The 16,319-nt window shown below is 42.7% G+C and overlaps 1 protein-coding gene across 2 annotated transcripts in view; it reads right to left on the reverse strand.

Moving 5' to 3' along the window:
* Window positions 1-14,946, reverse strand: part of cdc42 (cell division cycle 42) — a 33,916-nt gene extending 18,970 nt beyond the window's left edge. For both annotated transcript variants that reach the window (XM_078558193.1, XM_078558194.1), the window contains exon 1: window positions 14,829-14,946. The gene's annotated coding sequence lies outside the window, so the exon portion shown is untranslated. The remainder of the gene's footprint in view (window positions 1-14,828) is intronic.
* Window positions 14,947-16,319: the final 1,373 nt, after the last annotated feature.

Here is a 16,319-nt window from a genome sequence, read left to right on the forward strand (position 1 = left end):
GTTTAGGGAAGGAATTCCAGAGCTGTGGCCAAGACAGAAGGCACAGCCACCATTACAGGAGGGCAGCTGAGGCCAAGGAGGGATTCGAAACCAAGGCTGAGAATTTTAAAATCAATTATTGCTTGACCAGAAGCCAATGTAGGTCAATGAGTAGAGGTGATTGAGTGAACAGGACTTAGTGCAAAATAAATCAAACAGCAGCATTTTGGATGACCAAGTTTCAGGGTGGAATGTGGACACCAGCCAGGAGTGCAATGGAATTATCAAATTTAGGGTACCAAAGGCACAAATTAGGGTTGCAATAGATGAGCTGAGGCAGGAGTGAAGTTAATGATATGGAGTTAGGCGTCTTACTGATGGTATAATATGGTTAGCTCATCTCAGGGTCTAAGGTTGCAAAGTCTTTTTCAGTCTCAAGACTGCTGCCTAGGAGAGGAATGAAGTAGCTAGTGAACAGAGTTTGGAGTATGCAAAGACAATAGCCTCAGATCTTCCCAACATATGACTGGAGGAATTTTCTGCTCACTAGTATTGGATGTAAGATAACAGTCTGAATTAGCAGATGTGGACAAATCATCAAGTGTTATTGGTGAGGTAGAGTTGTTGCTGGTTAGTCTACACATGAAAAACCAATGTTGTGTTTTTGGATGTGTTACCAAGAGGTGGCAGAGGATTGATCCCTGGTGACAAGAGGCAAATGGTATAGGAGTGGAAAAGAAGCCATTACACAGGAGACTGGCTACAATTAGATGAGAATGGGACCAGTCTAGCACAGTCCTACCCAGCTGGGTGAATGAAGCCAACTGTGTCAAAGGCTGCAAACAAGTCCAGAAGGACAAGGGTGAAAAATTAGCTTAACTTTGTCAGTCATAGGGTGATATTCAGTAATTGATGAGGGCTGTTTCATAGCAGAATTGGAATCTTGATCTCTTCACCCCCCCCACCCCCAATACTTTCACAGAATATGGGTGTTGCTGGCAAGACCAGGTTTTTATTGCCCATCCCCAATTGCCCGAGGTGGTGGTGAGCTGTCTTTAACTGCTGCAGTCCATGTGGTGTAAGTACACCCAGTGATGGTTAGGAAGTTCCAGGATTTTGACCCAGCAATAGTGAAGGAGGAGCGATATAGTACCAACTCAGGGTAGCGCTTGGCTTGGAGGGGAACTTGCAGGTAGTGGTGTTCCCATGCATCTGCTGTCCTTGTAGATGATAGAGGTCCCAGGTTTGGAAGGTGAAGGAGCCTTGGTGAGCTGTTGCAGCGCATCTTGTAAATGGTACACACTGCTGCTGTGCATCAGTGGAGTGCATGTTGAAGGTGGTGGATGAGGTGACAAATCAAGAGGGCTGCTTTGTCCTGGATGGTGTCCAGCTTCTTCAATGTTGTTGGAGCTGCACTCATCTAGGCAAGTGGAGAGTATTCCATCTCACTCCTGACTTGTGCCTTGTAGATAGTGGACAGGCTTTGGGGAGCAAGGCGGGGAGTTACTCACCACAGGATTCCTAGCCTCTGACCCTGCTCTTGTAAGCCACAGTATTTATATGGCTAGTCCAGTTCAGTTTCTGGTTAATAGTATCCCCCAGGATGTTGATAGTGAGATTCAGTAATGGTAATGCCATTGAATGCAAAAGGAGAGATGGTCAGATTCTCAGAGATAGTCATAACCTGGCACTTATGGCACAAATGTAACTTGCCACTTATCAGCCCAAGCCTGAATGTTATCCAGGTCTGGCTGCATAGGGGTATGGACTTCAGTTCAAAAAGAGTAATGAACAGTGAACATCCCAACTTCTGACCTTATGATGGAAGGAAAGTCATTGAAGAAGCAGCTGAAGATAGTTGAGCCTAGGACACTACCTTGAGGAACTCCTGCAGAGGGATGCTGGGACAGATGATTGACCTCCAACCACCACTACCATCTTTTGTGCTCGGTGTGATTCCAACCAGTGGAGAGTTCCCCCCAACCCGACTACCACTGACTCCACTTTTGTTAGAAATTTTGGATGCCACGTGGTCAAATGCTATCTTGATGTCAAGGGCAGTCAGGCTCATCTCAAGTGTAGCCTCAGTCCAAACACAGACAAAGAGTGAAAATGAGGTCAAGAGCTGAATGACCCTGGCAGAACCCAAACTGAAAACCAGTGAACAGGTTATTGCTGATTAAGTGCCACTTGATAGTACTGTTGACAAGCCCTTCCATCACTGGTGAGAGATTAGGCTGATGGGGTAATAATTGACCAGGATGGATTTGTCCTTTTTTTGTGGACAGGACCTAGGCAGTTTTGCACATTGCCAGGTCAATGCCAGTGTTGTAGCTGTAAGCTTGGCTAAGGACACAGCTAGTTCTGAAGTCTTCAGTGGTATTATTATAATGTTGCCAGGATTGGAGGGACTCAAACAGCATTCCCAGAAAGATTGGTATGATTTGGGAGGAGACAACATATACAAGGATTTGGAGGGGAAAATGAAATTGGAGGTGGTGCAATGACAGCGGGGTTAAGGGTTTGAGAAGGATGATAGTAGGGGATTTCAAGAGGGCACAGCACCTGAAGGAGGAACTGGGACCCAGAGGGTAGTTTGGTGACCAGCTGTTTAGTGGGAACCGGGTCAAGGGAGCAAGAGGTTGGCCTTATGGAAAAGGAGGAGCCCAAGGGGCAGGAAGAAGATGGTAGGTTTGTGGCTGGGGCAAGGGGGAAATTTTGATCTGGTGCGCTGAATGAAGGGAGGGAGAGGTGGCAGATGACTGGATAGTCTCAATCTTAGATGAGCTACCAAAATGCATCACCTTGCACTAAACAGAGATCTGAAAAAATGCTGTATAGTCATTCTGCCTAGTCTCCAACACCAACTGTACAATCATTCTGTGCCAGCTCCAATATCAGCTATATAGTCACCATCTGGTCCCCTTCCTCCACATGCCCTGATTCAAGTCAGGATGATGTCCAGCATAGCTGACAAAAAAATAACTGAAACCAAACAATTTCTGCTAAACAATATTTACTCTTTGCTCAGATATGCACGACCATTTTTAAAATTTGCTATGCTTTCAATTACAAGCACTTAGCAAGCGGATTGCTTTTGGCTGGGGGTGGGGGAGGGCACCAGAGATTCTGCTCTTTGCAGTTCAATATGGAGACCTTTATCATGTAGATGCTAAGAATTTCATTAACAGACCATAAAGACCAATATATTGTGCTTGAAATTGCAAACGTGACATTTGAAAAGAACAAAGTCAGTATTTCAGCCATCTGATCAGCTGAAAAGCTACACATCTTTTCTAGAGGCAAAGTGGAGGACAGCAAAAAGAGGGGTTGATCTGGTTGGATGGTGACACAAGAGCAGTTGCACATGAGCTAGTGGGTGTGAGGATGGCACAAGACAGCCAAGCATGACATATCATGACAGCGATTCCCAGTAGTCGATACAAGCAGCAGCAATAATTCAAAGTCAACACAGGTGATAAGATTACTGCAGTTGGACTCAGTAGCCCTGAGTAAGGAAGGAGACGGGATGTAAGTCAACGTAGTGAGCAAAGTGCAGCAGCTTTAACATCCTCTGGAATCAAAGGCCCTCGGATGAAGATGTGCTAGATGCAGAGATCGACAGATTATTAGGCGGGCATCAAGGGATTTTGGATCAATGGTAAGTAAATGGAGGAGTTGAGGTACAGGTCAGTTATGTTTAATTTAGTGCATAAATGACCTACTGTTCCTTGTGGCACAATATCCATTTTGGCAAAATATTTGTATTGTCTCCAAGCAGGAATTTCATAAAGGGTTAAGTATGAACCTGCTCAAGTGCAGGCTAAACAGCCAACTAGAATTTTACAGAAGCATTTAAGCCTAAGATCTAGAATAGGTTGATACAGGATCCAAGAATGGTACAGTGCAATTTGCATTAGACGGTCATAAAGACACAGGTATCACCTCTATTAAGGAGTTTCATTCTTCACCTTCAGAGCAAGAATACCAGCAAAACATGGTTGCCACTAGCTTCTGGCTGGAAGTACGCTGTTTTATGATGGTTAAGCCACTTAAGCAACTGCACAGCTGCAAGTTTGCTTACAACTTGCTTTTAAACCATACAATGAGAATCTGAAATGTGGTTGAAACGAATACACAGAGACCATGACAAATTGGCCAATTAGTTTATTATATCAGTTCATGGTGCACAAGTATTTAAGTGACAGATAAATTACTGGGTGTGTCTAAACACAGCAGGTCATGCTGCTATTGCATTTCTCCAACACCAGGGGGAGAAAGATATCCAAACTAACAATAACAGTTACCTCCATCTGACCACAGGAGCCAAGACAAATATACAAGCTTGAAAATTATATCTAGGTTAAAACAAACTTTTCAAACTTAAGCTTAGTCATCAAATATCATTTTAATTCTGCTGGCAACCAACTATTTTGTACTTCCATCTCAGCCAAGATAGGCCAAGCTGTAGAAAGTATTTTCAGTAAAAGTTGGAAACACCAACATCAGCACAAATGTAATCTCCAGCCTTCCTGCTGGATGATTCTCACCAGAACTTTCCTTAACAATTAGGTAGGCTAGTGAAAAAACACATTTGCCTGAGATGTGCCTGGTACTTTTGGGCAAAATTCCAAAATCTCAGTGCTGATCTAGGTATCCTCCAAACACAGCTAGCACCAAGTCAGCACCCGAGGCATTTTCTATTCCTTACCCCACATCAATCAGCACACCAACGGCAAGATCACAAAAACTTTAGTTTAAAACAAAATCACAGTAAGAATTGTTTTAAAGTGCAATGAATATAAAGAGGCAAGACTTCCTATTTTACTATTGCACAACCTTATGTAATCTACATGCAGCACCATTCTGGAATGGAGTGTTCTGGTCAAAAATGAGGCTGCTGGCAGCACCCAATAAAAGCTGCCTTTATACAGTTACTTCAAACTAGCCAATTGCAATTAAAGTTATTACTTTCACCAGTCGCTGGGAATATTCCATATAGGCGATTGGCTTTTACAGAGCAACAACTTGCATTTATGCAAATTGAAATGGAATTTAGTTGAACCTCAAAAGGATGCAGACATGTTGTGGATTGGGCACACAAGTGGCAGATGAAGTTCAATGCAGAGAAGTGTGAAGTGATTCAGTTTGGCAGGAAGAATATGGAGACAATATAAAACAAAAGGGAGAAACTCTAGGCATGTATACACTGAGGTCCCTCTGTTCCTGCAAGTCATTGAAGAGAGCAGCTAATAAAGCATATAGTGTCTTAGGCTTTAATAATAGGAGCATTGAGTACAAGAGTAAGGAGGTCATGTTGAACTTGTATAAGACACTAGTTAGGCCTCATCTGGAGTACTGCGTCCAGTTCTGGGCACCATACTCAAGGAAGGATGTGAAGGCACTGGACAGAGTACGGAGGAGATTCACAAGAATGATTCCAGGGATAAACAACTGTAGCTATGAGGATAGATTGGAACTGTTTTCCTTGGAGAAAACAAGGCTGAGGGGGGACTAAAGAGGTATTCAAGATCCTGAGGGGTATGGACAGAGTAAATAGTGAGAAACTGTTCCCACTCAAGGGAGCTTCAAGAACTAGAGGGCACAGATTCAAAATAATTGTCAAAAGGAGTAAAAGTGGTGTAAGGAAAAATGTTTTCACCCAGAGTCTGGAACAAACTTCCTGAGAGGGTGGTGGAGGCAGGTCTGATCGAGATATTCAAAAGGGAATTGGATTGCTATCTAGAAAAAAAAAAAGACAATGTGCAGTTTACGGGGACAAGGCAGGGGAGTCGGACTAGGTAGAATGCTCTTTCAGAGAGCCAGTGCAGGCCTCCTCCTGCACTGGAAAAGATTGTGATGTAGCACCTCTAAAACACCAAGTTGATTCATAGGAGTGTTAGCGAAATTTGACAGAGCCACACAAGATGGTGGCAGGTGACCAAACAAGTACATTAGGATCTTCTTCAAGTAGGCAAAGCAGTTAAAGGAGGAAGGGAATTCCGAAGCCTGGGGCCTAAGCAGCTGAAGGCAGGGCCAATGGTGGAGCAATTAAAAATCATGCTGTGGGAGGGGGTGTGTGCGCCAAAATCCAGAATCAGAGGGCAGCAGAAATCCAATGGTTGTACAACTGGAGGAAGTCAGAGTGAGGGGCAAGGCCATGGAATCTGTAAACAAGGATGAAAATTTTAAAAAGGCATTGCCAGGCTCTAAGCCAAGATAGGCCAGCAATCACAGGCATGTGAACAGGATTCAAGTTATGATACACGCTATGATACAGTCAAAGTAGTTCAGTTATTCAGCCCATAGAGTTCCTTTGATACTGCACTGCCAGACTTGGGCAAAATTAATTTTCATGGGTTTAACTGTGGATGTAGCACTCAGTCCTAAATTGTCAATTTTACTGCTGCAAAATGACATACAATAAAATTTGTGCATCAAATGGAGTAAAGATCATTTAGCATTGTTAGCCAGCAATCAAGGTAAAGTCAAAATGCATTCACTGTGCAAATGAATGAACAGAACAGCTTGCAGCTCTAAGTCACTATTTGACTTAAAATCTATACTCCAGTCTAAACCACTGCCGTGAGCACAGCATCAGACCACAACAGAAAGAAACAGCATCTTTCAAGACCACATGCTATCCTAAAGCACTTCACAGCTTATGAAATACTCTTGTAGTTGCTGTTGCAATGTACACATTTCTCAATGTTGCAACTCAGCACATGACCACCACAAACTAGTATTCTTCTTATTCTCTTTAAATACTGGTACATTACAGCTCAGGCTGGTTATCCACACTTCTATAAATCCTTACTGCATCAAATGTTTAGAGGTTGAGAGAACAGTAGCATGGAGGTTGTTACTCAACTTATAATCACAAGTTCAAATCTCACCATGGCAGAAGAATTTAAAGAATCTTCAATTTTAAATAAATGAAACTACCATACTGCTGTTTCAAAACCAACAGGTTCACTAATGTTCTTCAGGGAGGGAAGCTGCTGTCTGCACTTGCTCTGGCCTCTGTTACTCCAGACCAGCAATAGTGTGGTTGAGACTAAACTGCCCTCAGAAAGGCCTAGCAATCCTCAAAAAACCCAGCTCACCACCCCCCTTTAGGGCAATAAATGCCACAGCATCCTGTGAATAACTAAGAACAGGTCACTGGGCTTTAAATGAACTCTCCTGTGAAACACCTTCGCTACATTAAAGAAAATTGCAAATTGTGGTTGTGATTCACATCACTTGGTGACTGGCGAGCATACTTTGCTTTGGGAAATAGGATTTTAAAAAAGCTGTTCCAGTCCTTTGTCACAAAAAAGCGTCAATTTAAACTGAATCCTTCAGATTAAAAAAGGAACTTAAATCAGTCACTCAAGTATTAGAACGTTGAATAGTGTTATGTTCTCAGTGTATAGACAAACTGATTCTACAACTAGGGGCCAGGTTAGAGTATTAGAACAGTGCAGTGACACTTGTACATTTATTCAGATTGGCAAGCAAATGATTTGCTGGCCTGTGCAGGCAGTCTTGGACTACATGGCTGCCACATATGGTGGTGATCACACACTGGAGTTAGACATCTCAGAACCCATCAAACCAGAGTAGAAGTCAACCTTAACAGACTACTTAAAACATGGAGATATGGTTCACAGATGACTGGAAAGGATAGCTGTCTTATTTCAGATATGTAGGCCAACAGCTAAATTACTAGCTCCAAGAAAGCCCTATAAAGACCAGGGGGAGCACAAGAGCCAGAGAGAAGTTATGGAGCCTATCAGTAGACCAATGCAAGGTATCCAAAGTCACAGGCAAAAGTTGCATTTACCAATTCTTGATCTCAGACAATGGAATAAAGCAATGCTAATCCCATGAAAACCTGCATATAACTGACAATGATCCCTCTAAAGTGCAAGTCACTGCAATTTAACACCATGTTTAAACATACATCGAAGATTAAACCAACTTCAGTTCACAGAGCCATTTTAAAATTCCTCTTAAAAAAGGGAGGGTACTTATGATTATAAACTAAGTCAAATAGTCTTCAGCTCATAGGAATGCAAGCATGAAAGCTCGAGGGGGTTGGCTTTGCCAGTACCAAGTGTTTAAGTGCTGAATGTACCAAACACCACCCTTGATTTTCAACAGCACTCCACTACAGTTTAAATCTGCATTCCAAAATCGAGCAGACTGGCAGCAATGGTACCAAGTAGCTTATATTGTAACAATTCACTCAATAGTAAAGAGTCGACAGGCTTAAAAGTATTCTACTAAGAGTTCTGTGACCTGCTTAAGTTGTTGTATCGTCAGTTGGGTGTAGATGTGGGTCTCATGCAACTAATGGAGCTCTAGAAAAAGATGGACAGATTGTCCAAAACTGGCTGCCAGAACGACCGATTTTTTAAAAACAGGTCAGCTGACAGGGTTTATACAAAATTCAGGTTGCTGCTGAATGCTAGAGACTTATACAGAAAGCCAACATCCCCTCAAAATGGCTGAAGCTTTTCTCCTTGCACTCCTCAGGACAAAATGCAAGAATGCCAAATTTCAAACAATCACAACAATTTCCACTAATAGAGAAAAGGATGCCAACTGGTTGGCAAGTCAATGATTAGGCAAGGTGTTGTCTGCCAAGGAGAATGCAATGGAAGTTAACCCCAGCCCACTAGGTAATTTTAAAAAGGCAGGCCCAGGCATATGAATGTAGGTCACTTCTAGCAAGCATAAACAAGCCACATTACAAGCCTGACTGATTCTTAAAAGTGATCGTTAATGGCTATTAGCACACTCAGGATTGTTCAGCAGTTGCTGCTAGATGCAATTCTGAGATTGGGCAGTACCAAAGTTTAGATGCCAAAGAACCTTTAATGCTCTGAAGAGTCATACAGGCTCTAAACGTTAACTTTTTTCCTCTCCGCAGGTGCTATCAGACCTGAGTTTTGCCAGCATTTTCTGTTTTTGTTTGATTTCCAGCATCTGCAGTATTTTGCTTTTAACCTTTAATGATCCACTAGTGGAACATGACAAATATTTAAGTGCAAGAACATTATTGACATACGCCAAAGCCATGCAAAATTTGCAACAAAAACCTACTCTTGTAGACAAATTTGAGCATTTTGGTTCTCAAAGCTGAAAGTCAATTCACAATTTGACTTAGCCAATGTCACAGATCAGCATTAAGCCTATTTCTGGGACCATTACTTGGAAATTACATTCACCAGAGTATCAGATAAACCAATTAAAAGCAGGGTTTTCAAGTTGTCCATTGAGTGGATTACAAAACAAAAAATCATAATTTGGTAAAATTTTGATCTTTCAAGCAACACATTTACCACATGCAGGGTAAAAGAAGCAGCACATAGCCACACTGTTCCTGGTATGGAATTACAGCTTCAACACAAGGTTATTGAATAGCTGCCCTTCCCATGTTAAATCCACAACCAAATTTATGTTACTTCCTGATTTGAACTGATCAAGTGACAATAATCAAGATGCTTTGCTAATTATAACCACTGCCTGTGCAAAACTGATGTAAGTGAGACTTCTGGCACCAAAATCTCATTCCTTAAAAACCTTGACTGACAGGGATCAGCAGAGACATTATACACAAATGCTCAGGGGATAGTAAACTGGGGCTCATTCCCCAAATCTAATATTCATGCTAAAGCAGTAGAGTTGACTTTTCATACAAATACTGGATTCCAAATATGGAAATTTTTGCTAAGCCATTTTGGAAAAAACTAAAATAATAATTTAAGTGCAAAATCAAAGTGATGGTATGCAAACTTCATTACAATTTCCGAGATATAGAGTGCTAAGTATCTCATCAATACTTCTTTACTAATGGTTAGCAACTGAGTAGATAAACCAATTGATCAAAGGACTCCCAGGTTTGGTCACCAGTCTTAACTGGGGAATAGTAGGCATTAATTCCCTGCAAAAAAGGTTGGGGAAAAAAGGCAACCTTTCCATCCCTAACCATTATCTGGCGTAAATAGGAAGCACTCTGTTGGGTTGATGTAAACCAGTGATTTCAGCTGAAAGGGTTAGGAAAACCTAGTGATCAAGTTTATGCAAGGGCAGAACTAGATGGTTTGTTTTCCTGAAGCAGCGAGGACCTGTGGAACAGGTTGTCAGCGCACGACATAAACTCTGATTCACTATTCATTCCGGAAGAGCTGAATGGGACAGATCACATTATACAATAGGAATGCATCACGATGTAAACAGAATTGACTCATTTTGATCATCCAGGCGAGAATTTTCCAATTCTCCCTTTAATTCACCTGGAGTTTTTTTTTAAAAACTTGACCAAGAGATCATGGCGTCCAGGTTTTGGGGAGTCTAACCATTGTGCATCAGCAAATGTGGTACAGGCTAGATAGACCAGAGGTGTCTTCCTACTCATTTCTGTATGGATGCCAGGTGAGGGGAAGAGTCAGTTGGCAAAAAGTGACAAAAGCTCAAATGAGACTGCAAAGGGAGCAGTAGGAGCCCAGTTCCCACTACAGTTTCAAGTTGCCCTCCTCCCACTCCCAAACAATTGGCCCTGGTCACTAACTGTGGATCCCCATTTAGAAATTCCAAAATACATTTCATGAAGATCACTGAAATTCAATAATCTATACAAGTCAAGGTGTTTGCAAGGCCTGTTTTGGAATTGACAGAAGTGGAGAAAATAACTCTGGATGTGATGGCCCACAATTTATTTCAAACTTGAAGCACACAGCAACATTGTGATCCGCTACAGTTCCTACTGAATAGATTTGGGACGACTTTCCCCCCGCCCCCCACTCCACATCCTTGTCCCGAAGGCCCAAAGAACCCATTTGTGAAAAGAATTTGCATCAAAACAGGAAGTCAATATAATTTCCCCAGAGCAAAGCAGACAGATATCATCAACAGCATAAAGCATATGCAAGCTGCCTCTGGGGAAACTGCAGGTCACTGTGACCATCCTCACAGCAGGCCAAATCTAATCAAACAGGCAACTGAACAAAGGACTTGATAAAAATTAATTCTGCTTCACTGTAAGCCTCAACGAACCGAAGATATTCAGTACCTTACATCTCAAGGCACTGATGGAGACGCAGGAAATCGTTTTTTGCACAGTTACAAAAAAGTTTCAGTACACAATGCCAATTTAAAGAATTGAAGTTTAGGTTTTTCAATAAAGTTTATTAACTATGCTGTAAGTCTTTGAAACCAAAGTTTAGTTCAGTCATGCTACAAATGGTACATCATTTAGAAAAGCACATATGAAAACTGCAAATCATTTATGAAGCTTGCAGTTTGGCACACGTGAAGCCCATTTATTAGCAGAGGAATCTCACTCATAGTAACCTGTGTTAAGAAGGTTCAAGAAACTGCAAATACACAGGTGACAGGATATCCACCCAAGAATACTAGCATCTGACAAAATCTAGGTCAGCAAACAGTATAGGCTGCAACAGGAAGATATGCACAGCAAATCTAAAGAATCCATAATCTTTAAAGCTGCAGTAACAGTATAAATTTAAAAATTGAATTTGAAAATGCTGAGCCACTGGCCAGTTCCTGTTCACACAAATCTCACGTTGGAATTGAAACATGAATTGAAAAACAAGCAGAGACCAAATTGCCTTTTTTCCATACTCAGCAGAAGCATTGTGGAACCAGTTCAGCTTTGGTACCAAATAGTAATGCAGAGGATAAAACTCTTATTATTTCTGCTTCACTCATTTCAGAGAGGCACATTAGAAAAGTTGTTCTTATTTTCATTTACTGCTCGTGAATTATTCTTGTGCACTACAGGTCCCAACTGCCAAACCATTTCAGCCATTGCAGTGTTACATCCCCATTCCTCCAATAGGGAACAGGCAAGGGACTGCAAACTGTTACACTGTAATTTCACCCTATGAACATTCAGTCACAATTGCATCAAATCTCAATCAGCTGCAGAAATTATGATTTCTACAATTATTAAAATATGGAAATACTTAAAATAGGAGCTAGAAAATTCTGTATTGAGTGTTTTCAAACATTAGCCTGATGTTGCCTGTTATTCAGGATCAGTTCCCTGTACAGCATTAGAAACTAGGTCTTAAATGTGGCGTCACTACTTTCCAATAACCAGAAAAACCAGCAGGCTGATGGCAAAAGAATTTGCTAGAATACAAAAACTTGAAAGTAGGTAAAGTTGCTCTGGTCTTGCAGATGATGACAAACTCCAAGTTATAAGTGATCCAAGAAATATTGATGAATCAGATAGCAAAGACTCAAACCACAACTACAAAGCAAAGTTTCCTCACAGGAAGCCAGACTTGAAAGACAACCTAGACAAGATTTCATTTTTGCTTCCATACTTACAGAAGCAGATCTAAGAGGCAGCGTCATACAGTGCCATCTTCCCAGGTGTGCAATTACCATCTCCATTTTAAATAGTGGGTTAATTCTCAATTTAAGAAATTTATCTTTCAGGAGCCCCCCGCCCCTCCGAAAAGGGACACTTGGGCAAGACCACTGCAATCTATATCTACACCTCAAACCAAATGTGAAATCTTTTTAAAAGTAATGTGATAAATACTTCAAGGGTGGAAATTTGCATGGTTACAGGGGTGAGACACTATTGGATAGGTCACACAAAGAGTGGCAATACTAATACAAAATGAATGAATGGTGCAGTACAAATGACCATTCAAGATTTCAATTTCCCTCAAGGAGAAAAACTTAAGTAACATTAAGCAATAGGCAGCTTCCCACAAAGATTACACTTATGAATCTTGGTCTGATTTCTAAATTACTTTTCACATTTGTCAACCCACAACTTTTAACTCACTGGAGATGACATTTGGCCATTTTATTCTAGAACACCTATTAAAAAGAACAGTTTATACAGAATTTGCACAGGTTCTTACGTGTTTATATTCTTGCTGGTTAAGCTTTGTAAGGGTAAATTTCTCCCAACTCAGCTGAGACAACCAAGGAAATTCAAATAAAATTGAAATCATACAAAAGCAAAATACAGCAGATGCTAGAAATCTGAAAATAAATGCTGGAAACACCCAGTAAGTCAAGCAGCAACTATGGAGAGAGAAAAACAGGAGTTAATGCTTCAGGTCAATGGCATTTTCTGATTAATTGACCTTTTATCTGACACTCCAATTTGGTTTCTCTGTACTATTGCTGTCTGACCTGACTATTCCAGCACGTTCTGTTTCCATTTTAAATGAACACCAAGCTAATCCTAGACCCCAACTGCACGATCCTGTAGAGAACTAACCACAGCATTAAAACAGAAAAACATTGTAAAAGTAAACTTAACCTATTTTAAGAGAAAAAAGATAAATTTTAAAGAGACTTGTGTATTCACTGGAGATTGCACCAGATCAGCCAAAGCAATTTTGCAGACTTCCTGTTTCTGCAACTCATCACAAAAAAAACTCAGTAAAGTTATCTCCAAACTATATCAAACCTATGAATAGAATTCTAGGCCCTGGAAACAATTCATGTCCAATCGATACAATAATCAAAGACAGGGATGATTCAACAGGCCTCAATGCTGCTGAGTGATTTGGTACAATAAGCAATGACAGACAATGATTTTCCTCAGCACAATTTCACAACCTTTGATTCGCTTCTGAATCACAAAAGGAGGAAACCTGCATTCACCATGTTACAACTTTCCAGTGACATTGGGGACTCAAGCTACTCAAATAATACTGTACATTACAACTAAATGTCACTCAATGGCAGAAAGGGGCAGTTTCCATCTTAAACCACACCAAGTATCACTAGTTCACATTTTGACCAAGGAGACCCTATCACAGATACAATAATCAAATCACTGGTTGCCAGATGTAACTGGAGATTCAAAAGAAAACTGGTCTCATTGCCCAGAGGTCCCTATTGTCACCAGCAGCAATGCAGTTTCTCTGCAGTCTTCACTGCAGTGAAATGCTCAAACAGCTGACAAAACATTTTGTATCTTTACCAAAGAAACTCACTGCAAGAGAATAAGGCCTCAGCGTGGGGAGTACAACCAAGCATTTCATTTTAACGTAAAACATCCAAATGAGAACTGCTCATTTATGCTTCAGGTTCACCCCCCCTCCACTCCCCCCATTTTGATTTCACCCCAAATGAAGTATGGAGGAGGAGAAAATATGAATTGAGGAGAAAAATCAGCACCGTTTGGATATCACACCCTCTAACTTCCTCTTTAATGCTTTGTATTACTGGGTAATCTTAAAACAGGAAATCCAATTCTGAGCGAGAATCTTTTAAAGTATTCCCCCCTCCCCTCCCCTCCCTCTCTCCCTCTCTCTCCCTCCCTCCCTCTCTAAATGTAGAGATGCTGCTGTTAAATGTCAGATCATTGCTGAAATACCGAGAAGGAAGCCGCCTACAAACTGCGGCATTTGGTGGGATAGAAACAAATGCAGCAAAATACCCTCCACACGCCCCCCACCCCACCCCACCGAGTGGAGACGGAACCCTCCCTACCGCAGGGGGGGGGGGGGTGCGCCGCCCCACCCCGGGCTCCAAACGCCGAGCCCGGGCTAACACGCCAAGCCGGGAAGGCGCCGCCCGACACCCGCCGCGGCTCCGACACTCGGCCTCCCCCCCACCGCCACGGGAGGAAGGAGGGGAGGGTAGCAAGGCCTCAGACCGCCGGATTAAACCCGCTTCCCCGGCCCGGTCTCAACGCCAACCCAGAGCCCGGCGCGGGAAGACAAGGCCCTGGGCGGGGTCGCTCCCCCTTTTCGCACGACCCGTCAGTGCTGCTCCCAAACCCCGGGCAGCTTCCCTCAGGAAAGTTGGGGGTAGGGGGGGAGAGAGATTTCCCGATACCGGTTTCCCTCACTCACCGCCTCCCCGACAGGCGCCGTCTTCACCGGGCGTTGGCAACTGCACGGGGTCTCCGTCTCTGCTTTCAGCCGCAGCAGGGGCACGGCGCCGTGGCGTCACCACGCAGGCCCCGCCCCCTACAGGAAGCAAGTGGCTCAGAGATTAGAGAATGGATTAAAGATCAGAGAATGGGTCACAGAGTGAATCAGGGATCAGAGTGGATCATGGATCAGAGGGTGAGGTTAAAGAGTGGATCAGAGATCAGAGTGGATCAGGGATCAGTCAGTGGGTCAAGGAGTACATCAGAGTGGATTAGGGATCAAACATTGAATCAGAAAGTGGATCATAAGTCAGAGAATGGATCAGATATCAGAGAGTGGATCAGAGATCAAAGTGGATGAGGGATCAAAGAGTGGATCATGGATCAGGAGAGCGGATCAGAGATCAGGAAAGTAGATCACAGAGTGGATCAGAGACCAGGTGAGTGGGTCATGGATCTGGCGAGATGATCAGGAGAGTGGATCAAGGATCAGGAGAGTGGATCCGAGATTTAGGAGAGTGGATCAGGAAAGCGGATCTGGGATAAAGAGAGTGTGTCAGGGATCAGGAGAGTGTGTAAAGGGGTCATGGGAGTAGATCAGGAGTGAGGATATAGAATCGGGAGAGTGGATTATGGATCAAGAGAATGGACCAGTGATCAGGGGAGTGGATCAGGAGAGTGGCAGGGATCAGGAGAGTAGATCAGAGATTGGAGGATTGTATCAGGGATCAGCAGAGTGGATCAGTGATCAGGAAATGTATCAGGGATCAGGGAGAGTAGATCAGGCATCAAAAGAGTGGTTTGGGGATCAGGGGAGTATATCCTAGATCAGATACTTTCCCCTGCTTCCTCCTTCCCCTGAAGATGCTGACTCTTGCAGTGTCACAGGCACTGACATTCCCGTCCCACTACCGCAACACCCCCACCCCCACCAGGCCTTGGTTCTGATAGCCACAAAGAGTGAAGCACCTGTCCCCACCAGGCATAGTCCACCGCTGAACAGGATGGGTCTCCTATGTTGCTTAAACCACAGAGAGCACTTCCTTTATTAATATTCATTCATTCTCAGGATTTAAGGAGCACTTAAGTGCCCATTCCTCGTCACTCTAGAAAGGAGATTTTGAGTCTTCTTTTTGAACCACTTTGACCGTGATTTGGTTCAACTGGATACCTTGCTAGGTCACTTCAGAGAGCAGTTAAGTGAAAACAATGTTGTTGTGGGATGACAGTCACATCTAGGCCAGAGTGCGTAAGAACAGCTGAAAGGAATCCTTCCCTAAAGGACATGAATGATGTCAACCTGATAGCAATACCCCAGCTTCCTCATCTCATAAACCTGACCAAAGAGTCGATGAAAGAAAGCCATTGAGCTATTTCCTTCCCCATTACCCCTTTCTATGTCATCCTGTCTTGAAGTCAGTGATTTGGCTGGAATATGACCCAACCGCCCTCCTTAACCTTCAAGTAGCCA

Source organism: Cetorhinus maximus, chromosome 15 (assembly GCF_964194155.1).
Source record: "Cetorhinus maximus chromosome 15, sCetMax3.hap1.1, whole genome shotgun sequence".
Classification (NCBI taxonomy): domain Eukaryota; kingdom Metazoa; phylum Chordata; class Chondrichthyes; order Lamniformes; family Cetorhinidae; genus Cetorhinus; species Cetorhinus maximus.